The sequence below is a fragment of the Ambystoma mexicanum genome, chromosome 7p (assembly GCF_040938575.1).
Source record: "Ambystoma mexicanum isolate Mex_15411 chromosome 7p, UKY_AmexF1_1, whole genome shotgun sequence".
Lineage (NCBI taxonomy): Eukaryota > Metazoa > Chordata > Amphibia > Caudata > Ambystomatidae > Ambystoma > Ambystoma mexicanum.
In genome coordinates, this window is record NC_090939.1 from 889,504,071 (window position 1) to 889,529,538 (window position 25,468).

The 25,468-nt window shown below is 49.3% G+C and overlaps 1 protein-coding gene across 3 annotated transcripts in view; it reads right to left on the minus strand.

Annotated features, from left to right (window-relative positions):
• Positions 1-25,468, minus strand: part of TMCO3 (transmembrane and coiled-coil domains 3) — a 1,285,122-nt gene that overhangs the window by 754,646 nt on the left and 505,008 nt on the right. The window lies entirely within an intron of this gene.

Consider the following 25,468-nt stretch of genomic DNA (forward strand, 5'->3'; position numbering starts at 1 on the left):
CTCTTCTTGAGCTGCCTGCGCTCATACTTATGAGGATTGTTAAATGACCACAGGTGTGGGTCATTTGGTCCATATGCCTGACCATAGTTAAAGGGACATGCCTGATCTTTACAATACTCTGTAGGCCTCTTCCGCGTCTCAGTACTAGAGTGCTGAAATTACCTACCAGTGTTCATCACTCTTAGTTGCCTCTTCCTCGTCCCAGTACCATAGTGGGTTAAATCATGGAAAATGTGGTTAAAGGGGTCACAATAGCCCATACAGGCCAGGGGAGGATTAAGCTGATCTTCATAAGGGAAAGGGGGATACCATGTCTCGCCTGTGGATATCCTCTTCCCAATCTCCAAGGACACTCCACCGCGGTGATCCTCCCTCGCTTCTCCACCCCCAGGGTCGGGATCCAAAAGCGATGGCCTTTCCCTGGCCACCTGAGAAGATGATCCAAGGTGAGTAGGTATAAAGATAGCCTCCGGTGTCTTCCAACACCCAGAAGCTGCATTTTGCTCCTGCTTATCCAATCTTAATTTCGAGCCCTGTAACATATGTACTTAATGTGAAAACAACCGGATAGGGTCCACATATGTGATATTAGCAAATCACTCCTGTGTGGACGACTGAGAATAGCCACCTACTGCAGGGGGTAGTGGCCTATTCTCTTGTCTAATACACAGTTGCGGGTATATGTCTGTACTACCTCTATTCCTACCATAGCCACTACTAAGGTGTCTAGGACACTCCCTGCGGGTGGAGCATAGGCCCCGGGAGGTAGAGGTGATAAGGACCCAAAATAGAACTAGACATTTGTCATCAAGCACAGCATATGGCAAACAAACTAAAAATCACATACAAAGATTGCTCAGGCAGTTGCGTACGAGCCGTGGACACAGCTAATATAAAAGTCTACAATCCTGTAGATTCAATTTAAAGTAAGGCATACTAGCTTACTTGCGTTATACAAATAAATGCTGGACACTGCTAAAAGCCAAACAGAAATCGGAGGCAACAAATAAAAGGGTGCTTTTGTTAATTGGAGAGCATAACGCTTCGAAGCTCCTAGGTGTATATGTGGCTATCAGGGCACTATAAGTAATTGCTAGTAGAGTGACACCCCGGTTTTAACAACGGCAAGTGTACAGAGTTGATGTATTTGATATCGAACGGGAATTAGGTTTGGAACCTCGATGATTGACTAATTTGGTGATTGTGGATGGGATTGATTCAGCTTAGCTTGGTAGATCCTGTTGCGATAAATTACATAAGCAACTAGTCACAATCTGCTAGAATTTGACTCGGAGGACAAGACCAGAGTTCTGACCAGTTTGAAATACCTGAGGTTTATCAGTGTTCACTCACTGATTACATATACTTGTGAATACTGTAGGTTCCTTTAACTGTGTGTAAGTACCAGTTGTGACCAAACAGGACCAGAGCACATTATTCGAGTGTGTATAATTAATGCTGTTGCATATACAACAAATGACCACCACAAAGGAGCACATTTGAAAATGGATTTTTGCAACTGGCAATTTTTCCAATCGATAACACAAATCATAACAGTTGCCTTAAAGCTTGACCAGGCCTGTAAATATTCACCAGCCACACTGGGCATTTTATATATACAAAATGACAGCAACAACCCATGGAATCAATTTGACAAGAAATATGGTGCCTAGAGCCACATTGGCAGCACTATAACCTTTCAATTTTTGAATCAAGCTTTCCAGAAACAGAAACAAGGGAAGTTCATTGGTTCCATTCCTCCTTCTAGAGAGGCCCATTAACATTATACCATTACAATGTTAAATATGTCTTAGGGTATACCATTAAGCATTCACTGATTATTAGAGCAGACTATTACAATGTGTAATCTGTTAAGTGCGTATGCCACACAGAAACGTGTGTTAAGTTGAGCCTTTGTATTGCAGCACACAGCTCACTGCAAAAATACTACATTCCATAACGTGCACTAATGCTCAAACCTGCAACTTTGTATAATACACTTTTTGAATATAGGTTTAATGCAAGGTAAATGTATTACTGTCCAAAGGCTCTAAAATCTCATCCCCTCTATTTAAATTAGCATTTTCCCTTATCCATTTAAATTAGCATTTTCCCTGAGGAGGAACTGAAAAACAAATGACTATTGTTGTTATATATAGTAATAATCTAGTCTTTATGAATGACTCACTCTCAGCGCCATAGCAAGGGGAGATAGAGATCCTATTCACTCTGACAGCTGTCAAACAAGCTATGCGAGTACTGAAAAAAATACAAATATAGGAGGTAATAAAGGCTCTGGCCATTTTACACCTGGCACAATATATATATCTAGCATGCAAGTGTGTATGCAACCGGAACTGCTAGCCACAGTCCTTACAAGTTAGGTAGACTAGCAATGTAATAAGTGTCAATTACGACAGGCCTATTCACAGACCCACCAGGATAGAAGATGCTAGCATGTGTTAGCAGAGTCACAGGTTTTATATCAGAAAACAGCAGGGGAGGCATGGCTAATGGCACCCAACATGGCCCCCTAATCTGGTCTCACTGTACACTCTGCGTAGCTATCGAGGAGATGTGGCGGTTCTCAGGCTCGGCCAGGAGTGCAGAGAGCGGCAGGAGGTGCTGAAGGGAAGCGCACCTCCAGCTCCGACTTCGTCCCTCGAAGTTCCTGGTAACGAGCCATACTGAGGCTGACATCAGTGCTGCGTGCAGGTGGCGACACACTCTGCAGGACGGGAGCACCAAAGTACATGACTTGGGCATCAAAGCCAAAGGGAAGGTCAATGTGCAGCTTCAGCGGTACGGGTTTGTCCCCGTATAAGTGCGTCCGAGGTGGGGCGCAGACACAGGATCAGACCTCGGACGCAGGATGAGAGAAGCAACTGCAGAAGAGGGACCTGGAGAGCAACACGAGCCTTGCCGAGAGCTCTGCCCGCCCGTTGAGAGCTGCAGTGAGAGTCGTGTAGGAAGCCTGCGCCTGCTCTGCAAAAGAGCTGAAAGGAGACAGAGGGGAAAGAAGTCCGGAGCGTGTTTGGCACCCAATCTACCACAGAGATGGGCCTCCAGCATAGCGGTGGGCATTTCTGATTGCCCACCTCGGGAGAGATTGCTTTAGAAGCAGGCTGGTGGTGGCGAGGAGAGCCCCGGAATAAGCGGCCGTGAGGAGAGAGTCCAGGAGGGACACATTCGATCCCTGTGTGAGTGTGACAGCCCACCCAGCACTACAAGGGTGACCAGCAGCGAGCGGTGCCAGCGTAGAGTGGCCAGATGTTGTCAGTAAACAGCGGGTGCAGGAGAAGACAGACCCCTGGCGAAGAGCAAGGAGAGGCGGTCCACAAGCCTAAGTCTGCTTGGCCTGCGAGAGTGAGCTCCCAGAAAGGTGGAGTAAGACCATTGAGTGCGCGCTTTGAAGTTGCCCTGGACTGTGTGTGGTGAGGGGATCATGCCACATTGAAAACAGGAGGATCGTGACTCGTGGTAGGGGCAAGTAGCGGTTCGGGACAGCGGCTGAGACTGCACAGAGTGAGAGACCCCACCATGGAGTCGTGGGGGGATGGGTGTCCCTGTTTAAGTCGGCACACCAAGACTGGACATTAAACACTTCCTGGCTGTCAACCCAGCACCAAGTGAGAGGAGAAAAGCATACACCAATAGGCTGTGAGCAATCCCACAAGGAGGGGAAGGCAGTTGAGGAGTCGGCGCATGGGCTTTCTAAATATGATTTGCTAGAGTGCATGAAGTCTCTGAAAGACTAATTAAAGGAAGAGCTGACGCAGTCAGTGCGAGCAGATACGAAGAGCAGTGCGGAGGAGATCAAGAAATCTATTGCGGATTTAGTCAGAGACACTAAACAATTAAACTCGAGGGTGGAGGACACCGAGTCTGCAGTACAGACTCTACAGGAAGACTGTCTTCATCTCCATGGTGAGATGGCCAGCGCCAAACAGGATATGACCCTCCCGTTCACCACCATTTGTCATAAATCTCCCCCCGTCTCACCTGTGATCGGGATCTCCCTTGTTCGGCCGCAGGACTCTTCCTGTGGGTGGTTCGGGTCTTGAATAGGCTCGCCCGAGCCTCGTCAGGTTGCAGAGCGCGTTCAGAGTTCCAGGAAGTTCGTGGTTCCAGGGTGTCCAGGATTAGCGATAAACAAGCAATGTAGGGGGGAAGTCCAGGAACAGGAAAACAGGGCAAGGAAGGAAGTATGAGGATCAAGGAAGCTAATGTAGAGAGCAAACACACGTCGGGTCACTATCGAAGAAAGCGTTGAGACGCGCGGACCCGCAGGGGCGTGACCAATTTCTAGTACGTGCTACGACGTGAAAGCTAGTGCGTAGCACGGAGCTTGGTACGGCCATGTTGGGAGGAACAAGGAGTACAAGCCCTTCGTGACAATGTCCATGAGGTCCAGAAAGGGCAATTTCGCCGGGTCATGACACCATTGAGGACCTGGAAAAAAGATAGTGGTGGGAAAACCTCCAGATACGGGGGGCAGAAGGGATAGACCCAAGTCAATGGTCTAGCAAGTTTTCCAGAGGTGGCTAAGGATGGCATAGTCTTAGATCGGGTCCTGAGAGTGGGTCCACTCAGAAGCACAGCAAAATCCCAACAAGGGATATCATTATGAAGTTCCACTCCTACGCAACTAAAGAAGAGATGAGGACCTCCAGGAAGATGGGCACCATCACCTTCCAAGGACAATCACTTCTAATATTTCAGGACATAGCGAGCCTGACACTGCAAAAGCAACAGGCATTTACACAAAACGGAGAAACTGGTGAAAGAAGGTGTACGTTACAGGTGGACCATTCCATTTGGGTTAGTCTTTACATGGAATAGTCGTGAGGCAAGATGCACAACTTCACAGGAAGCCGCGCAGATTTTAGGTCTACAGACCAGGGGGAGCAAGGGGCTCAAAGTAAAAGGAGGTGGTCGAAAATGACGGAGTGCAGGAGACCACGTGGGCCAGCGACCGTCAAGGCAAAACCTGACAGTCGGCAACAGGAGACCTGAAAAGGGGACTTCCTCTGTTTAAGTTCAGTTGATGTGAGCAAGATGGCTCCCTAGGGTGGTCGGTCTGGTGGAGGGCGCAGATCCTCTCTGGTTATGGTGTGTGTTTTAGCGGAGATGATTGAGGTACACCTATTTGTCACCTCATATTATGCGGGGGGGTTGACTGGGGATAGAGTGGAGTGGGGGTAGCAGAGGGTTGGGTGTGGGTTCACATCCGCAACCCTCTCAGAATGGTAGACGGGAAGGGAAAGGTACTGGGGTTAAGCACCTGCAGCTGTTGCAATTGAGTAAGCGGTTGTATTCCGGGTTTCGACATATAATGTGAGGGGTCTCAACACCCCACATAAAAAGGGGCAAATTGCTGGGAGAGCTTGGGCCGCTACAGGTGGACGTGGCATGCCTCCAGGAGCGCACCTCAAAGAAAGACACAGGTAGGCTAAGATCCGAGCATTACCCACACCAATTTTCTTCAGCAGCGAAGAACAAGAGCAAGGGGGTAGGCATTCCAGTAAGCAAGAGGGTCCAATTTGCTATGGTGAAAACAAAGAGACAAAGAGGGGAGATACTTGTTCATGGAAGGGTAGTTTAATGGGGCATTATTATTGTTAGCAGCAGTGTATGGTTCTATGTCATATTTCTGCATTTTAAAGACCGAACACAAAGACAGATTTTTTTCAGACGTTTGTGTCGGCTTTAAAATGCCAAAATATGACTTACTGTGCCCCTCCATGCCCGTCGCAAGGTCATCCCTACACCACCCTCACCTGCTGGGTTGAATTCTTAATCAGGGGGTGTTGAACACCCAACTGCCCCCCCCCCACCTTCTACCTCTTCTGCGGCCACAGCTTTTCCTGGTCCTGACATGCCCGTCACCCACTACGCGCACTCGTGTGCAGCAGGGGCATGAGAGTTTGATTTAGAAAGACTGCTCTGTGCAGTCACAGAGCAGTCTTTCTAAAATAGATTTTTTTTTTAAAAATGATCATTTAACTAAATACCACAGTATACACCCCAATTGTTGGCTGGAACTAATTCTGCAGTGCGGTCTTGAAAAGTCAAATTTGCCGGTGGTGACATGATATTCGCAGGTGACCTCAGCATGACGTTCAACTCCAACTGGGATGTGTCCAGGGGTTTGTACGTGGGCATGACACAACCATCAGGGCAGTTAAGGAGATTGGAGGAGGTGGGGATTGTGGACTCCTGGTGGCATGTCAACCCACGGGTGAAAGATTTCTCATTCTAGTCCCATGTGCACAAGATATATTCAAGAATATATCCTATTTTGGTGGGGAGTAGGGTTCTTGCGGGTCTAGAGTAGGCTTTGATGGGAACACTTACTCGGATCGTGCTCCTGTATTGTCACAGGGGACTTGCGGGCCAGGGAACCTAAGCCCAACTGCTGGATGCTAAATCCGACCCTTTTACATGACCCTCTGGCCAGAGTGAAATTTTCTGGGAGAACGCACAAGGAGTGACGGGTGAGGGGACATGTTTAAAGCGTATATACGAGGAATAATATCAAAGGGAATGGGGCTATGCCGAATTCGAAAGGTTGTGCTGGAGCGCCTACTCACACAACTGAAGGACTTGGAGGGACAGTAAACATTATACAACACTCTATGCAGTTAAAAGCCAGATAAAGTTACTCACTGTAGTGACTAGACTACTCATAGTCCTTAGTCTCCTTTTACTCCATCCTTGTGTGCGTCCCCCAACATGGGGACGGTACCGGAACCTTTGGCAGCAAAAATGTGAGCTACCCCTTTAAACTTAGTATAGCACGTGGGCGTGAACACAGGCCCCACCATCCGGGTCCTCACCTCAGTCCCCTTTTTACATCTCACCTCAGTCCCCTTTTTACATATCAGATGCTTAAATACCTGACTATGCTGACAATATTAGCCCCTGGTATACTAGAGGGGGAAGGTGGGTGGGATGTATGCAGTAAAGGGGACTAAAGACTAGGAGTACTCTAGTCTCTAGTCCTTACTCCTACATCCTGTGCATCCTCATTTATCCCGTGCCCTTTCCTCCATCCTTGTGGGTGAATTCACCAAACAAGACAAATGGGTGGAGCTGTGATAACCTGCCTCATGCTTAAGAAGCAGCAAAAATGTTCCTTAGAACCGCCTGACCAAACTCTGCATCCCACCTGGAATTGGTGTCCAGGGAACAGTGCTTATAGAAAGCATACGGAGTGGCCCACGTAGCCGTCTTGCTAGTGACTTTGCAAGAAGCAAGTCTCTGAAAGGCAACCACCGCAGCTTTGGCCTGGACCAGATGAGCGCGAATCCCTGTGGGCACTGTCTTACCTAGGGCCACATAAGCCTCCGAAATGGCCTGGACCATTCAACGGCTGATGACACCTTGGAAGCCTGGGTTCAGAGGCCGCGCACCTGAATGTGACAAACAGTGCTTCCGACTTCCAGAAAGATCTTGTCCGGGAGCGGTAGAACTTGAGAACCCTCCTAAAATTCAGGGAATGCAGGGCCCTTTCTGCCTCTCACTTGGGTTCGGAAAGAATTCGGGCAGACAGATTTCATGGTTTAAGTGGAAAGGTGAGACCACCTTGAGCAAGAAGTTTGGATGGGTGCGCAAAATGAACTTTTCATTGTGGAAGGTGGTGAAGGGTTTGCATGAGGTCAGCGCAGGCAGCTTACTGATTCTGCCTGCAAAGGACAGTGCCACCAGCAGGAATGCCTTGAGCATAACCCACCTGATGTCAACCCAACGTCATCGGCTGGAAAGGTTTGTGCTGTAGGACGCCAGCACCACATTCAGGTCCAAGATGGGACGGGGCCTAGGAACCGGAGGAAACTATCTGGAACAGCCTTTGAGGTGGGTCTTGACCACTGGACTGGACGCTGAGAAGAACAAGTTACTTACCAACTGGCAATGTTCTTTCGACTGGATGTTCCTCCAACGCATTCCACATCTTTGACATGTAATGTCCACAGCTGTGCACTTCGGAAACTTTTTCGGCAGAGGGCGTCCTGCGTTGATGTTGGGTCGATGTCCCTCGAAGGCCTCTGTCGAGGGTGACGTCACCGGATGTTATAAATAGGACACACGGCACCCGTAGCCTCAGTTTATGTTTTTTCCCCCCAGAATGTGTGACACCAATCCTATGCCTGCTTGACTGCACATAGCCTTGCGGAAACGTAAGCTGCAATCACATAGGAAATTCTGTCGAGGGGCAGGCTGGGAGGGCGATGTGGAATATGTTGGAGGAACAACCAGTCGAAAGAACATTACCAGTTGGTAAGTAACTTGCTCTTCGAATGGATTGTATCCTCCAACGTGTTCCACATCTTTGACAGACTCCCAAACCAGTACCAGAAAATGGAGGAGGGAAAAGAATTTAGAGTACCCAATCAGATGGCTGAATAAAGAACTGCCTTACCAAAGGCCATATCCTGACCATGCATCGTATCCAGGGAGTAATGTTTAACAAAGGTGTGGATAGAAGCCCATGTGGCTGCATCACAAATATTCCTAATAGGAACTCCCCGTTGGAGGGCTGTGGAAGTAGCCACGCTACTAGTGGAATGAGCTCTCAACCCTTCAGGAGGGTCCTTACCCATCAATCGGTAACACTCAGTAATGGTGAGGATAATCCACTGGACAGGGTCTGTTTGGTAACAACCTGGCCCAATCGGTGTCCAGCATATCCCACAAAGGGTCCTCTCTGACCCTGGACATCCTAGAAATATAAAAGCTCAGAGCTCTCCTAGGATCCAACCTATGGAGTCGCTCCTCTTCCTTACCAGGATGAGGAGGAGGATAGAAAGAAGGTAGAACCACGTTCCGGCTAAAAATGAAATTCAGATACTACCTTAGGTAGAAAGGACGGACGTACTCTTAGTACAACCCTGTCCTTGTGGAACAAAGTAAAGGGCGGCTTACAGGAAAGTGCCTGCAATTCACTCACTCTGCAAGCGGAAGTAACCGCAAAAAAGAACACCGTCTTGGAAGGACAATAGTCTCAATGGCCAAGAGTGCAAAGGTTCAAACGGAGCACCCATTAGAAATTTCAAACCAAATTCAAATCCCAAACCGGCACCTGGAAAGGGGACAGCGGGAACATATCAGTCAGTCCTTTAAGAAATTGAGAAATCAAAGGAATCCTAAAGTTAATGCATTCTTCAGACGAACGCTTAAATATAGACAGCGCCGCCTAGTAACCTTTAATCGTACCTACTTGAAGGCCCCTGTAGGCCAAAGAAAGCAAGAAAGACAAAACCATAGGAATGGAACAGTGAAAAGGATCAACATTTTGTCCTCTGCACCTGTCGCAAAACTTACAGCAACGGTACAGAGATTCAAAGCTAAAACCAAATCACATCATCCGTGAGGTACCAATCCTTATACCTCAACCTTTCAGATACCAAGCGTGAAGGTTGAGAGTTCTGACCTCTGGATGGAGAACCTGACCCCCTCCCCCCCCCCTCTTGCGAGAGCAGATCCTCCCGGTAGGGAAGATGGCATGGAGGACAGATGGACATTTATCTCCTGGCCCAATCCAGAGCAATGAGGATCATGGGGGAACCAAACCTCCCTAACACTTGGGGAATGACGGGGACTGGAGGAAACGCATACAGCTGTGGGAATGACTAATCCACTACGAATGAGTCTTCTAAGGCTCCTCTCGGAGGAAAATCCCTTGAGCAGAATCTCTCGCACTTCCAGCTGGCACTGGTGGCGAAGAGATCAACTTGCGGGGTTCCCCAAAGGGCGAAGATCTCCAGAAGGACTTCCTGAGCCAACTCCCACTCATGAGAGATCGTGCTCTGCTTGGAGCGTCCGACACCGCATTTTCGTCTCTGGCCAGATGAACTGCCAAGATCGACATTCCCTGCTGGATGGCCCAGAACCAGAGCTGCATTGCCTCTCTGCACAACGGGAGTGACCCTACCCCCCATTTTGTTGTTGCATGGCCACTGTGTTTGTCATGATCAGGACACTCTTCCCCCGCACAGACGGCAGAAAAGCCTTCAGGGCTAGCCTGATGGCCCTCAGCTCTAACAGATTGATGTGGAGTTTCGACTCCGACAGAGACCAACGACCACTGGCGGTCATGTCATTGACATGAGCGCCCCATCCTGTGAGGGAAACATCCGTCTCTACAGTCACCTCCGGCCATGGATGCCAAAACAGCTCCCCCTTCATCAGCTGCCCTTCGTTGGCCCACCACAGAAGATCCTGGGAGACCGAGATTGGACGGGATCCGACATCTTACCTGAGAAATGCGACCACTGCATCTTGAGGACCCATTGCAGGTATCTCATCCGCAGTCTGGCCTCTGGAACCAGAAAAATGCAGGATGCCATGAGGCCGAGCAACCTCAAGAATTCGAAAGCCGGGAGTCTCTGGGCATGTTGAAACTTGTCCTCCATCTGCACAATGTGATGAGCCCTCACCTTGGGAGGTGAGCACGTAATGGAGCTGTTGGGAAGGTGTCCAATGTGACTTCTTGAAATTGAGGGAGAAGCCGTGCCTGTGGAGGGAGCGGCAGGTGATACTGAGATGATCCAATGCCTGCTCGGGAGAACACGCACGGATCAGCCAGTTGTCCAATTAGGGGTAGACGTGAATCCCCCCCCTCACCTGAGATACCCTGCCACCACCACCACCACCACCACCACCATTAGCTTGGTGAAGCCCCTCGGTCGGAGGTCAATCCAAAGGGCAGGACCCGAAACAAAGTGAGAGTCGCCAGCCGCAAACCTCAGGTACTTAGTGCTTAGGATGGATCGGCACATGAAAGTAAGCCTTCTGTAGGTCCAGAGACACCAACCAATCCTGAATTTGAAGGGCCTGGAGGACTTGAGAAAGAGTGAACATCCTGAACTTGTCCTTCCTGAGAAGTGTGTTCAAGCAACGCAAGTCCAGTATGGGTCTCAATTCCCCCATTTTTCTTTGGAATCAAAAAATAAAGGGAATACCATCCCTTGTTCCTCTCCGCTAGAGGCACCAGTTCTATAGCGCCTTTCTCTAGCAGGGTCAAGATTTCCTGCACAAGGAGCGGGTCTGGAAGCTTCAAAGAGATTCCCCGGTGGATTGTCGTGAGGCCGCCTTAGGAAGGGAAGACAGTAGCCGTGGGCGATAGTCTCTAGAACCCACGAATCCGAAGTAATGGCTTGCCACTCTGAGATGTTGCGACAGTCTGCCCCTAAACGGCAAACCATGGGACATGGGCTCAACTGTTTTGGAGCAGCTGCGGCAGCGCCTGAAGGCAGCGAGGCAGCTGCCCGAGCAGCTTTTGCACCTCTATTTCCCTGACCACCACGGGTACTTTTTCGTTGGCCCCTTTGACTGGCAGCTCCTCTCGTTCTACCAAAGGAGAAGTAGTAACAAAAATAACCTCCCCTCCACTGCTGTCCCCTAAGACGAAAAGGCAGAGGTTGACTCACAGTTGCGCTTAAATATTTTGCAGCAGCTTTGGAGGTCTGCAACCTCTCAAGGCTTTCATCAGCCTTGCTTCCAAACAAATGCGCGCCATCAAGAGACATGTTCAAAAGACGGGCTTGCACATCTGGCGCAAAACCCAACTTCCGCAACCATGCAAATCTGCGTATAACGGTGCTCGCAGCCATGGACCGGTTAACACGGTCCGCCGTGTCCAAACCCGACTGAAGGGATTCACACATGGCATCCTTGACATCTTGCAGGAGAGCAAGGAACCCATCCCTTTCTTCCCCCTCGGGAATATGCTCAGCCACCAGAGAAACAATGTTCCACAGAGTGTGTGAAAACCTTGCTAAGGCACAAGTGGAGTTGGCCGATTTCAATGCCATACTCCTTGCAGAAAATACCTTGCAAGCCCAACCGTCGAAGCGTTTGTCGTCCCTATCAGGAGGGATGGTAGGGTACGCCGCCTGCTTCGAGGTGGCCGTAGCCGCCTGAACCGACAAACTCTCAGGAGTAAGGTGAGTAGATTAGTAGCTGGGGTTGCTAACGGAAGGGCTGTACTTCTTTGTCAACAATTTGTTCACAGCCGGAAGAGATTCTGTAAAGTGAGATGAAAAAGGTACCACTGGGTCAGAGGACGGATCTTGATCTAAAATGTCCATTAGATCATCCTGTACAAAATCTTCAGGAGTACTGGACCAGCTCAGATACTCCTAGCCATAAGCCTCCTGTAAAACGACTCTGCATGAGCCCCAGGCCTGCCAAATTCCACTTCCGGAGAAGTGTCCAGCCCACTGGCATCATAAAGGGTTTGCCTCAACACCTCCAATTGACTGTCTCCAGTAAAGACAGGAGCCACATAAGGCTCAACAGGGTCCTCAAAGTCAGACCCATCCTCCTCCTCATATTTGTTGTCCAGAGGGAGGTAAAAACCCAGCCTCGAGACAGAAGTGGGTCTGAGTCCACCACTCACCTCACAGACTTAGCAGTAGCCTTCTTTGGAGGATCCACCATCAGGGACCTCTAACAGTACATTTCGGGCAAAAATCCCTCAAGGTGTTTAGGGCGCTGAAAGTTTCGACGCCGAGAGTGAACTGCTTCGGCGTCCAGCGTGCCGAAGGCTTTGCCGTCAACATGGATAATGGTGCCGACAGCGCCGACGGCTGATAAGAAGGCAAAGCCTCGATGTTCGAGTCCGACGGACACGTCGCCGACGGAGTCGACACAGGCTTCCAACCCTTAGCAGGTTTCTGCGGTCTCGCTGGGGATGAGGACCGAGATCTGGAAGCAGGTCTCTTGCAACTATCCTGAGCCTTGTCCAAACGGGAACTTGAAGGTTCCTGATGCGAGTCGCGTCTACGACCCGAGCCCGAAGGCGTGCGAGCCACAGTACGAGACGGTTCCTTGCCGGCTTCAGTAGAAGACACGACTAGAACTGTGCCCTGCAATTGGAAAATCTCCAACATCTGCTCCTTTAAGGCAGCCCATTTCTCTGGAGTCGAGGACATCGTCGGGCATGCTACTTTCCTCGCTGCACTATCCTCCGAGGACGACGAGGAAGGCTACCAGTGATGGGGCTTCCTAGAATGCCGGGACGAGGAAGAAGAATGGCGGGAACCACTCTGGGACCGAGATCCCCGGGCCTCCTCCCGAAGCAGAGAATTGCCTCTCGAGTCGTCGGTGGAAACCCCCTTGGACGATTAAGATTTTCGGGACTTACTGGGTTTAGAACTCATACCCATCTGAAGCTTCCCCTTACGCTCCCGTAAGGCCTTAGCAGTCAGTGACTGGTATTTTGAACAGTCGTCGGTGTCGTGACTCTCGCCCAAGCACCAAAAACAAATGCAATGAGGGCAGGTGATTGACATTTTTGGACTTGCGGTCCCGGCAAGTCTTGAAGCCAGACCGTGGAGTCGGAGGGGCGAAGAAGACGACATCACTACGATCAAACACACGAGGCGCGCCAAGTTCTCGAAGCAAACAAGTTTGTGGAAAAAACGGAACTGAGGCTACGGGTGCCGAATGTCCTATTTATAACATCCGGTGATGTCGCCCTCGATGGAGGTCTTCGAGGGACATCGACCTGACATCATCGATGCAGGACGCCCTCTGCAGGAAAAGTTTACGAAGTGCACCGCTGTGGGTGGACATTACATGTCAAAGATGTGGAATACGTTGGAAGACACAATCCATTCGAAAGTATGATCTGACTATTTCTTGTACGCCCTGATGGCCGCCAAGTAATTGCGGCAAGTGTCCACCTAGACCCCAGACCGAGCCAGGTGCGCTCAAAAAGATAACACATCATCCAAAGAGCAAGTGGGGGGCTGGAGGGGTAGGGGGTCGAGCTCCTCACCACAAGCCCTGGGGCAAAATCTGGTCCACTTGTGTACTTAGAGCGCATGGACGGCCTTCTGTATGATCTCCCTAATGCCTTCAGAGAATTGCGAGTGGTGTATTTTCAGTTGGTCATGAGCCATGCCGGGAGCGCCAGCCTGGCGGGTCTGGGTGTTCCACTGCCCCACCCTGCTGCGTCAGGAAGCCAATGCTGGGGATTGGAAGTTGGAGAGGCCCCTGGGAGCAGAGCTGAAGGAAGTCCAAGAACCACGCTCTTGAAGGCCAGTGGGGGGCAATCAGGATGATGCTGCAGCCAACCGAGGTCTGGAATTTGGGGAGGGTCCACTGGAGCAATGGAGGAGAAGGAAACACATTACACCGGCGGCTGTGCCAGCAGAGCTGGAACACGTCCCCCAGAGACCTATGGCCCAGACCTACCCACGAAGCAAAGAGGGGGCAATTGGAATTCAGAGCAGATGCAAATGAGTCCAGATCCGGAAAACTCTACATCTGGGAGAAGGTAAAAAAAGAGTTGGGGTGTAACTCCCATTTTTAGGTGTTGGACCCCAGGCGGTTGAGCAGGTACGCTTCCACGCAGTCAACCCCTGGGATATGGACCGCAGAAATCCAGGTCCCTTCCGACAGGGCCCACTACCAGATGGATACCGCTTCCATGCATAGGAGCAGGGGGGCGGTTGCCCCACTGTTTGTTCAAGTAGATTATTGTAGAATTCTGACCAAAACACCCTTGCCCCCACATGACCAGCAAGAAGGCCTTGAGCACCAAGCCAACCTCCCTGTGCTCCAGAAGATTGATATGCAGGAGAGACTCCGTCCTGGACATGCACTGTGAATAGAGTAGCCATCCAGGGTAGTGCCCCAGCCCATGAGGAAGGAATCCTTTGTCACCACCAGAGAAGAATCAGACAGAGAAGAGGATCCCCCACTGCCACTTTGCAGTCCATGAGCCACCAGTGAAGATCAGGAAGAAGAGACGAGGGTGGGGGGCAGCTTGTCCAATTCATTGTCTCAAACTTGTGTCGGCCGTGGCATATTGTGAGCACACAGGGAGCCAAGAGGCCCAGCAGGTGCTGGAACCACCATGCCGAGTTGGTCAGGAAGTTCCGAATCACCCTCTGGAGGGCAGAAGCCGGTCAGTCGTGGGGAACACCATCTGGACGGCCGTGTCTTAACATACTCCAAGGAACACCAGGTCCTGAGAAGGGCTTACCTGCAACTTCTGCTATTTGAGGGAAAACCCCAACTGGTGAAGAACATCTGCTAGCCGCTGGCATGAGTGAACCGCCCCCTCGGGTGAACTGGCCTTCACCAACCAGTCATTCAGATAAGGGTGTAGGTGGTGGCCCACCAAGAGAAGGAGGCCCGGCACTGCGTTAAAAAGCTTTGTGAACACACAAGGTGCCGAAATGAGTCAGAACGGTAGCACTCTGTATTGGAAGTGGTGCAACATGATTTTGAAATGCAGGAACTTCCGATGCAGCTGGAAGATGGAGACGTGCAGGTATGCATCTTTAAGGCCTAAGGAACACATCCAGTTCCCTGCACACAGCGACTAGGCTATGTGGGCTGGAGTAATCATCTTGAAGCATTTGAGGGGTAAAGACAGATTGAGACTACCCTCAGCCCCACCTGGGTATTCCTGGGTACTGCAAAAATCCTGGAGTAAAACACAGAGCCCCTGTCTAGTGGAAGCAATGGTTACACTGCTTGCATGTCCAAAAGCAGTTGCAACAGTGGGGGGAGGAGGGCGGAGGAGAAGGAAGAGGCAGGCTGCAGCCCTTGGAGACTACTGAAAGAATCCAAGGCCTTGTGAAAAAACGCTTCCAGCTGTTCATAATGGATGACCAAGACGTCATTGTTTGTTGCCGTCTGAGGCGGGGGACGAGGAGGGGGGAGTGGAAAAAGCCCAGCCGTCTGGCTGCCGCTCCCTGCAGTCCCGAAAACCTTTTAAGCCGCTGATGAAGCGAGGCTTGAAGTCAGACCCGCCCTGTTTCTGTGGAAAGGACTTTTGCCTTAGCTTCGTCAGGATGGCCAAGAACTTAGCAGTCTGGGTGGAAGTCTTCTTTTTTGTATGTTTGTCATCAGTGGACGCGTGAAACAGGTCTGTCCATTCGTCATCAGTGGACGAGTGAACAGGTCTGTCCCTTCGAACGAAGGTCGAGAATCCGCTCCTGCTCAATCGCAGAACATTTTGGGGCGTCCATCCATGCTGTCCTCCTCATCTCGACTACTCAGGTAGAGGCCTCTGCTGGCCATGTCGATGTGGGAGATCGAGGACTCCATAAGATCCTGCACAATTGTGCGTGCCTCTGCTAGACCTGCTTTGAAGGAGACTTGACTCTCTGGGGGAAAGTCAGTCAGAAATTCCCTAATCTCCCGCCACAGCTTCTGGTTTGCTGCAGCAAAGCTTACGTCAGCATTGGCCTGGCACAGATGTAGCCCGGTGTTGAGGTAGCACCTCCTGCCGAAAGATCGAAGGCTTTTTCCTCTTCAGACAAACAGTTGGATGCGGCCCGGCCGTAGAAGATGAAGAGGAAAGCTTTGAATACAAAGATGCCGCGCAACAGCAGAAGAATGTGGTTGAGGGTGGGAGGCCAGAAGTACTGGTTACCCATCCAGCAATCGAAAGTGGTCGTCCAGCTTCTTGTTATCTGGGCAATGGCCCAAGGCTTTTCCAAGACGTTCTTAGCTAGAGACAGGACATCTTTTTGTAGAGGAATGCCCGAGCGGCACATGGCACGTAGGGACAGGACCTCCACCAGCACTCCTGGTTCTTGGGGAGCCTGTTCAGGTTGGGGCAACCCCAAAAACTCTGCCAGGCCTTGAAGGCAGTCATGAAACAATTTCATGGACGCCAAAGGCTCCTCTTCCTGTGCGTCGTCCCCCTATCCCTTTTTTGTCAGGCAGAGGGGAGTCCAGGTCCTGCACAGGAGGAGTTGGAGGGGTCCCTCACCTGATCAGCCCCGGTGACGGCTGTGTATCGACAGGTGAATGAAGAGCGGGCGCCAGTGTTGGTGGTTTTGGTAGAACGGGCACTGAAGCCGGATGACTTGGAAGAGTAGGGGGGACCTGGACAGGAGCGTGTGGGGCTATGGTACCAGAACCCCCAGTGGAACTGGTGGAGGGCCAAGGGAGGCCTCCTGCAGCCGAAATGCGCCGGGGGAGGCAAGGCACCGAAGGGAGGTGAAGAAATTAGAAAAACAAAGAACGGAGAGCACGCAGAATGTTGAATAAAGTTACTGCACATAGCTGCCAGGTCCGACACCGTCCATGCGGAAAAAAGGACAGGGGTGAGGTGCCAGAGGGAGGGGCATCGGGGGCATTCCCATGCCCCTGCGTGCAATACTAAATTTAAAGGGGTAGCTCACATTTTCGCTGCCAAAGGTTACGGAACCGTCCCCATGTTGGAGGATGCGCACCAGGATGGAGAAAAGGGGAAGGGACATATGTGTAATGAACACTCCAGGCAGTCAGAAGCCAGATAGATACCATACAAAGGAACAAAGTGGAGTATGGGCCTCATTACAACTCAGGCGGTAAGGGGTTTACGGCGCCGTAAACAGCGCCGACCCTTACCGCCTGATTACGAGGTCCCCTAGCGCCATGGTGCTTTTAACACCTGCTTTTTGCAGGCGTTAAAATCCATGGCGCTAAGGGACCATGGTGCTAATTACGCCACCGTAATTTACGGTGGCGTAATTAGCGCCTTCCCCACTCCCATTATGCCCTATGGGGCAAAAATGGGAATGGGGAAGGGTAAATGGGGATTGGGGACTTACCGCCCCGCCTAGGTCGGAATGGGGCGGTAAGTCCGCCAACCACCATGGCGTAAACGTAGTTTACGCCATGGTGGTAAAGTCACGGCCCAGGCGGTAACTTACCGCCTGGGTCGTAATGAGGCCCTATGTCTTGAAGCAGGTCAAGCAACGATATCATCAGCAGGGGAATAGGGAGGGCACACTTCCGGGGTTGAGGCTGAAGATGAAGGTGAAGCTAGTTCAAACCTCCCACCAAGGGGATAGCTAGCTCTGAATTGGAGAAATGGCAGGCATTTAATTGTACTATAAAGAACTATATTCCTCAGGCTCCCCTTTGGCTGAGATCAGCTCCTTCCTGGCAGCGTGTAAGTTGCTGAAGGCGATGGAAACACAGAACCAGGCTTTAAATGAACATATAACCAAGGATGAAATCCTGCGTACCACTGCAGGCTAGCAAATCCTCAGGGATGGACGGGTTCACCCCAGAATTCTATAACATCTATGCACAGAAGCCTTTGGGCCCGCTCCACACATTATTCAATGCAATATGGAGAGAGGGAGTAGTTCCGAATTCTAAGGAGGAGGCAAGGGTCTCGGTCATACACAATGAGGGCAAGAACCCATGGCTATGCTTGTAGTTTCACCCCATCGCGGTATTGAACATAGACAGGAAACTACGCGAAGATTCTAGTGCAACATCTCGACCGGGTACTAAGAGATTTGTTCAAAGACCACCAATCGGGATTAGTGGCGGGGAGGAAGGCAGCAGATAATACTAGGCAGACGAAAGACCTCATTGATATTGCCCACAGAAAGAAGGTGCCCTCAACGTTGCTGCCGTAGATGCGGAAAAGGCCTTTAACCATGTGGAGTGGGAAGGTTTGGCCTGGGCGAGGACTTCATTAGGGGAGTATTTGAATTATACAAGATGCCTGCAGGGAGAGAAGCAGTGAATGGTTAGCTGTCACAGGGATTTCGACTTCGCAGAGGTACGAGATAAAGGTGGCCCCTCCCGTCTCTGCTTTTTGTGCTGTCAGAAGAACCTCTGGCCGAGCGCTTTAGGGCTGACCCAGACTTACACAGTATCCGGTACGAGGGGATTTCTCATAAAATAGCATTATATGCAGACAATATTCTTCTGGCTATTACTGAGCCGGAAATATTGTTTCCTCCGATATTGGCGCTACTCAGTAGGTAACGGGTAGTGTCTGGGTTCAAAATAAACCTGCATAAATGTGAGGCCTTGAATTTGTCCATAGCATGGGAAAGAATGATGAGCCTCTCTCCCTTCAGGTGGGCAGTGAAGAGCATTCGCTATCTCAGCATCCAGTTAACATCCAAATATGGGGGGCTTTATGAGGCCAACTATCCTGGGGTGATGAGGGGGAATAAGGCTGTCTTGGGAAAGTGGAGTGCACAGGCTTCATCTCCAATGGGTAGAATAGCAGCAATAAAAATGAATGTACTGCCAAGATCACTATATTTATTTCAAGTGCTCCCATTGGAGCTACTCAAGTAGACTGAGAGGCTTCAACAGCACCTAGGAAGATTTGCGTGGCAGGATCGCCTGACAAGAACAGAGGCAGCAACTCTGTATAGGTCCAGGGAATGGAGTGGCCTGCCGATGCCCCATTTATGGAGATACTATCAGGCCACATAACTGTGGGTAATTTGGGACTGGGTAAACCTGGGACCGTTCGAGGGTTAGACCACTCAGATACATGCCTTGGTTTCCCCTGACTGACTGGCCCGTCGGTATTTATGAGCTGCCTTCCACTTCCACACAGTGTGAGTTGGGACAGCTAAGAGGTTGGGGCAGACAGCATTCCCAGGACCGGAGACTCCAATTCATCATAATGTGAGTTTTACACCAGCATGTGAGAATAGGGTTTTTAAAACCTGGGAGGAAGGAGGTTGTGAGTTTTTCCTCGCATATATATTTGATGGTGGGGAAATTAGATCATTTGACTCTTGTAAGGCCACGTTTGAAGTAGGCAAGAGGCACCGATTCCTCTTTATGCAGCTTCTGGGTTCTTCAGATAAACAGGGACGCTGTAGTGAAGCGACTGCTGTGGTTTCAGAGGCTGATATTTTCAGTGAGGGTCAGCAGGATTAATCTTGCAGCTGTATAGCCGTCTAAACTCCACCCTAAACAAAGGCTTCCCTGCCAACGTCAAGGGGTGGCATAGAGATCTCTGGAAAGAATTTGACGAAGAGCAGTGGCCAGGGTTTCGCAGAGGTGTCTCGAAAGTGACAGTGAGCACCTAATATGCTATCAAAACTATAAAATGCTGGCATAGTGGTATATTACTCCACACTGGGAAGCATTTACTTTGCTCCACTTGTTTGGTTCTATAGGCTTTGTGGGCCTTAACTCTTTCTTATTTCACACACTTTTACTTAGGGCGTCTCACATTTTCTTTTCTTTCCAGGATAGAAATATATTCCAAGGTTCATTGTCTCCTTTGAGGATTTCTCTATTACTCTTTCTTTTACTCAAGTTCTTATCATTCATTAAAGTTGACCTTGGGCTTCTCTCACACGCAGCTCCCTCTCTGGGATTGTTATTCTTTCTTTCCTTGTATTAAGAGAGTTCACTTTTATTATACGCACTGTATTTCTACTTTCATCCCCAGTCTTGTTCTTTCCCCCAAATTGTGTAAACAAGGCATGGTATCAAGAATAGACAGACAAGTCAAAGTTCAAGGGTGTTTATTTAACTGTATATGCAGGTTGGAAAAATGCCTAGTCTAAACCTAAATCTAAGATGGGAGCAAGCTACGACCATCAAATAATAATAAGGCAGTCCTAGTGGTGTCCTGTCAAATAAAAGGGCCTATACTAAGAAAAACCGATTGCCAGTCCTTACGCTAAATACAAACAAAGAGTGTGGGATAGGATTCACAGGAAAGTAAGAAGTGTTCACAAATAGTAAGTCAGGATGCGGTAGTTGGGGTCTCCCTTCCCCACGTTTTGAGCACGGGACAAGGCGGGACTTCCGGAACACAGCACACGCTTGTGCTTTCCCAGAACGAGACAGCAATGCCGCTCTCCGGTATCAGGACCTTCGGTGGTTAAGCCTCTTTTCTACAAAAAGTCTCTTGCCTCAGAGGACCCGATGTGTTCCCAAAATAATAAACAAAAATTCCTTTCTGCTTGCACTTTGGATGATGCCTTTTCACCCCTGGTTACCCCTCTTCCGGGCCCAGACACCTCTCAAATATTCCGTCGGGTTCACTATGGCTTTCAACACAGTCTCCTCTGTGACATTCACAAATCTTAATGTCTTTTTAAACAGTTCACTGTGGACATCCCTCTGCCAGGTTCACTCTTGTCAACACGCTATTTATTGGGACTTTAGGCTTCGCCCCCTTTTAATCAGCATCACTCGGTCAGGTTCACTCTTGCCAACTTTGCCAATCACACAATTCCTTGAACAGTTTTTATGATGCAGGATTAGCTTCACAATCATTTGCCAGTCAGAGACTTTCGACTGTACAGAGGATTTTACAAGACCCCTTTATGACCACTTTGACCCCTTTCTCGCACCTCTCACAAGGCCTTCTGAAACGGTACTTTAAACAATAGGGTAATTGCGTTTCTTGAGTGAACACCCACGTGGTGCCCGACTCTTCTGTAGCTGGTTTTCCCCCCTCGTATTAACAGTTCTTTGTACTTTCTTCAATTAGCCGTTTGATACTTTTGTTCAACAAAGTTCGGTTTCTTATCGGCTCTCCCCACGACTCACCGGCTGTGATGAACCGCTTGGCTTTCCTTGTCTCTGGAATCGAGGCCGGTACCACGGTGGAAAGCATCTCTCCCCAGCTTGGTTGTGAGTGAGTGAGTGATAAAGAGATATTCTGGTCAATTGCCTGACTCTGCCTGACCCTTGTGTTGGGACATGTCAGGTAAATGACCCTGGTGTTTACCAGTCTTTCATGGTGTGCGAAAGTGTTCATGTCAGAAAACGGGGAGTGGGGGGGGGGGGAGGGTAGAGTGTTTGAGTATCTTACGTGGTACGAAGGGGAAAAGGTGTTATAAGAAGGGGGATACCGCACCTCACCCGTCGGTGTCCCACTTCCACTCCCTGAGGACCTCCCACCCCCATCCAGGTGATGCTCCCTCACTGGTCCACCCCCCGCCAGGAACTGGATCCAATAGCAATGGCCGTGCCCTGGCCACCTGGATGATAGATCCCCGGGGACTAGTCAGGGAGACACCTTCAGGTTTCTCACAATTGTCACAGTTCCTATGTAACAATGATAATCCACTTGTATTCAACTCTCCTACAATGAACCCTATGGGTTTCGTGCCGAGGTCATCGCAGTTCCAATATATTAACTCTTCTTTCCTATTTGTACTGAGACAAGCTATTTGTTCTAGATCATCCTCTTCATTATTCTTCCTTTGCCTCCCCGGTCCCCCGTTACTTTCATTATTCTCAGGAAACGGTCCTAGGACTCTTACAGGTCTGACGTCAGTCCAATTATTTATTGTATTTGTGGGTCGGCTTCCTCAGTGTCCCTCGCCTGCAGTCTTCGCACTTCTTTGCGTTTCCACAGTATCTCACCAGGGAGCTGCTTCGCTTGTAGCAGCTTCTCTCAGATGGGCTCAGCATTGTTACGTTGGCCAGCTGCCCACCCTAACTCTCTCAGGGTCACGCCACCATCAATTCTTCTCCACTCAGGCTCTGTTACGCTGACCGTTCAGCATTCGTTCACTTGCTTCCCAGCAAGTTTGAAATTTGCAGGTTCCACGACCAGCAATGGCTCTGCCTTTTCCCAGGCTAACGTCTCCCTCTCTCTCTTCGTTCACGTTCTCTGCATGACGATTGTTCTCCTTTCAATCCACTTGTCTCAGTGTATTGGTTAGTTTTTCTTAAAGAGACATTTGCTCTTTCGCCTCAAGAACAGCATCCACCAGCCTCTTCTTCAGCACAGTCTTTATACTGGAGGGGATTTGGTAGTGCCATGTATGCTATTATATTTACTAGTGAAGGGAGTTCCTCACACGAACGGTAGTCCTTGTCCCCAAAGGGGGAGTCTCTCCCGGTGAGGTCCCTCTTGCCTCAACCCCTAAAAAGGGTGTTGCAGAACAGGTTCACCTTCCTAACCTCAGATGAGGGGCAGGGAGGGGTCCTCGTTGGGCAGAAGGGACAAATTCCCACCATACGTCACAATTGCCACAGTGAAAATTCCAGCCTGCAGAGTTTTACTAAATAAATGGATGGGAGGGAAACATATGTATGGTATGTGAGAAACCTAAGTGTATTCTCACTCCCACTGCCCTTGGATTCTCTGCACAGGTAGCCACCAGGGAAAGGCCATCACTCTTCCCAAACCTTTATGGGCCATTATAAACCAGCTCCCCTCATTTTCCCACATATGACATTTGACAGCACTAAGACGAAGAAGAAGAGACAGATTAATGAACACCACACACTCTCACCACTCTAGTACTGGGAGGAAGAAGAATCAGAGCAATGAAGACTACACTCTTTTACCACTCTGGTACTGGGACGAGGAAGATGGCTGCTAAGAACTGTGAGGGTCAGGCATGTCCCTTTAATTGTGGTCAGGCAGGGCTAATGGGCCATCCACACCTGCAGCCTGTCAAGGGGCTCCAGGTGTATACAAGGAGACCATCCCAGCAAGGAAGAGAGTGACGGGAGGAGACCCTCATGAGGACGCAGCCATGGTGGGACCAGAGCCAGGATGCCGGCAACTATCCCGGAGGACTTGTGGGACCCAAAACGAATGGGCTGAGTAATTAACCCAGGTCAGGGAACCTCTACCTCCAAGTAACGAGCAGCAGGAGCTGCACGTGAAGAGAAGCCCAGTGCAGAGAGGACGCCGCCCACATGAGGATGAAACCGTGGAGCTGGTGCGCAGAGAATCACCCGGCAGGCGAGTGTGACTCGAGGCGGTACATTTTCCGACTTCCAAAGTCATGAGGTGGTCGCGGGAACCACTGGAAAGGCGTACAAAAAGCCAGTGAGTGTTGGAAGGGCGTGTGGGCACCGGGGCGTCTGTGAGGTACTGCAAATTAATAACAGTCCGTGTATACAAGCCAATATATGCATATTGAATATTGAATACTGAATTAAACGGAAACCACTTTGAAGCAAATGAGTGCATATTAAATACCGAATTGAATGAGATCTTACAATTGAGCAACATAAGTGCACATAGGACACCGAACGGAAAGTAAAACAATATTACATATATGTTGCATCATGATTTAACGTTAACTCTGAAATTAAAATACATCAAAGGCTAAAGAGAGCCACACAGTGAACTGTTATGAGTTATTGCAGTGCGGCAAGGCCACGGATTGGCAAGAGGTGTGCGATACATGGTGGCAGAGCCACAATGCTTATAAGGAGAAGCCAGAGAAGTGCAAGAATACCCTTAAAGCCAACAGGCCAATACAAGGAATTAAGCAAAGGTGACTTGGTGCACATGAGCAAGTGCCAAGGAACCTGTGTTGGCTGAGGTATCCAGGCATCCAGTCGCGCAACCTGTGATGTGTGTAACGTGCAGTCTAACAACTGCGCCTAGACCAGTGATCCTGGAATGGTGGAAAAAGACACTGTGAAACAGCCCAATGAAACCACTGCAGAAGAGCCACACCTGTTGTCTTGAGAACAAGACCCCTTTTGTTTTGAACTGTGTTACTTGAACTTTTGGAAGGGAACACCAAGGATTGGCTCTGAACTATATTGCCTTGAACTTGAGAAAGATAACGTGGAGACTTTTTCATGGAACATTCTTATGCTTGGGGAAGGGGAGCTGAAAGAAAGCTGTGAAATGGAAGCTCAGAACTTTGAGTTGAACACTATTTCTTTTGACGTTGATATCCCTACACATTGGTTAATTGCAGTTGTGAGGGCAAGGATAGGTTTTGGACACAGACGTTTAAGTTGAATTCTTTGACTCAGACTTTCCTTAGTATCCTTCAGGTAGCGAAATCCCACCTTAATATATGGCAAGTTAGGCCTTCAACCATTCTGACATTTAAGTTAATAAACCTCTTTTGTTTCAATTTTAAGTCTGTTGTCTGTGTCTTACTTCATGATGCCTTCACAGGTATTACATTGAATAAACATCTGGGGCATGAAAGATGGGCATGTATATTATGTCTGGCCTCATTAAACAATAGTACTTGCAAATGTATGTTCATGGGTAGATGATAGTATTTCAACCCGCTGAATAAATTGAGCTTCATGTATTAGGTAGCCCACAGCAAATACATTTTAAGCCCAATTAGGTACTACTAGCAAGCAGCTTCAGCAATATATTTCTTTGTGTTTAACTGGTTACAAAGTGTCCAACATGAAAGTCTAGAATGCAGTCTGTGAAACCCACTGCCATTACAGAGACAAGAATCCACCAGCTAGCCCCTCCTTACATTCCTTCCTATATTTCCCCATCTTGATAACTGTTTGTGCTTACCCTCATTGCATTTACACTTGTGAACATTTTAAGAGCAGAACTCAGAGTGACAGCTGCAACTGGACGTCAATGCAACTTCTAAAACAGGCAAAAGAGTGTTAGGACTGCGCATATAGCTCATCAAATTCCTGATAATTAGACAAATACTGTAGACGTGCATCAAAATGTTTGGAGAGGAAACGGTAAGCTGCGTGGCAAAGAAAATCATAGCTTAAGAAACGCCCTCTAAGGTGGATGTGGTTATCATTATGCTTTGAACATTTTTGATTGAATTATCAAAGTCATTATGTTGCACAATAGGTCATCAATATCAGTATTTACAGTTCTATATGAAAAACGTATAGCTATATGACAAACATATTTTTGAAAAATCTACAATTCACGGGAACTATATCATACCCAATTTATACGTGATATTTAGCGTACAACTCCATTCAAAAGAGTTGTGAAATTTTAAATTGGGGGCAT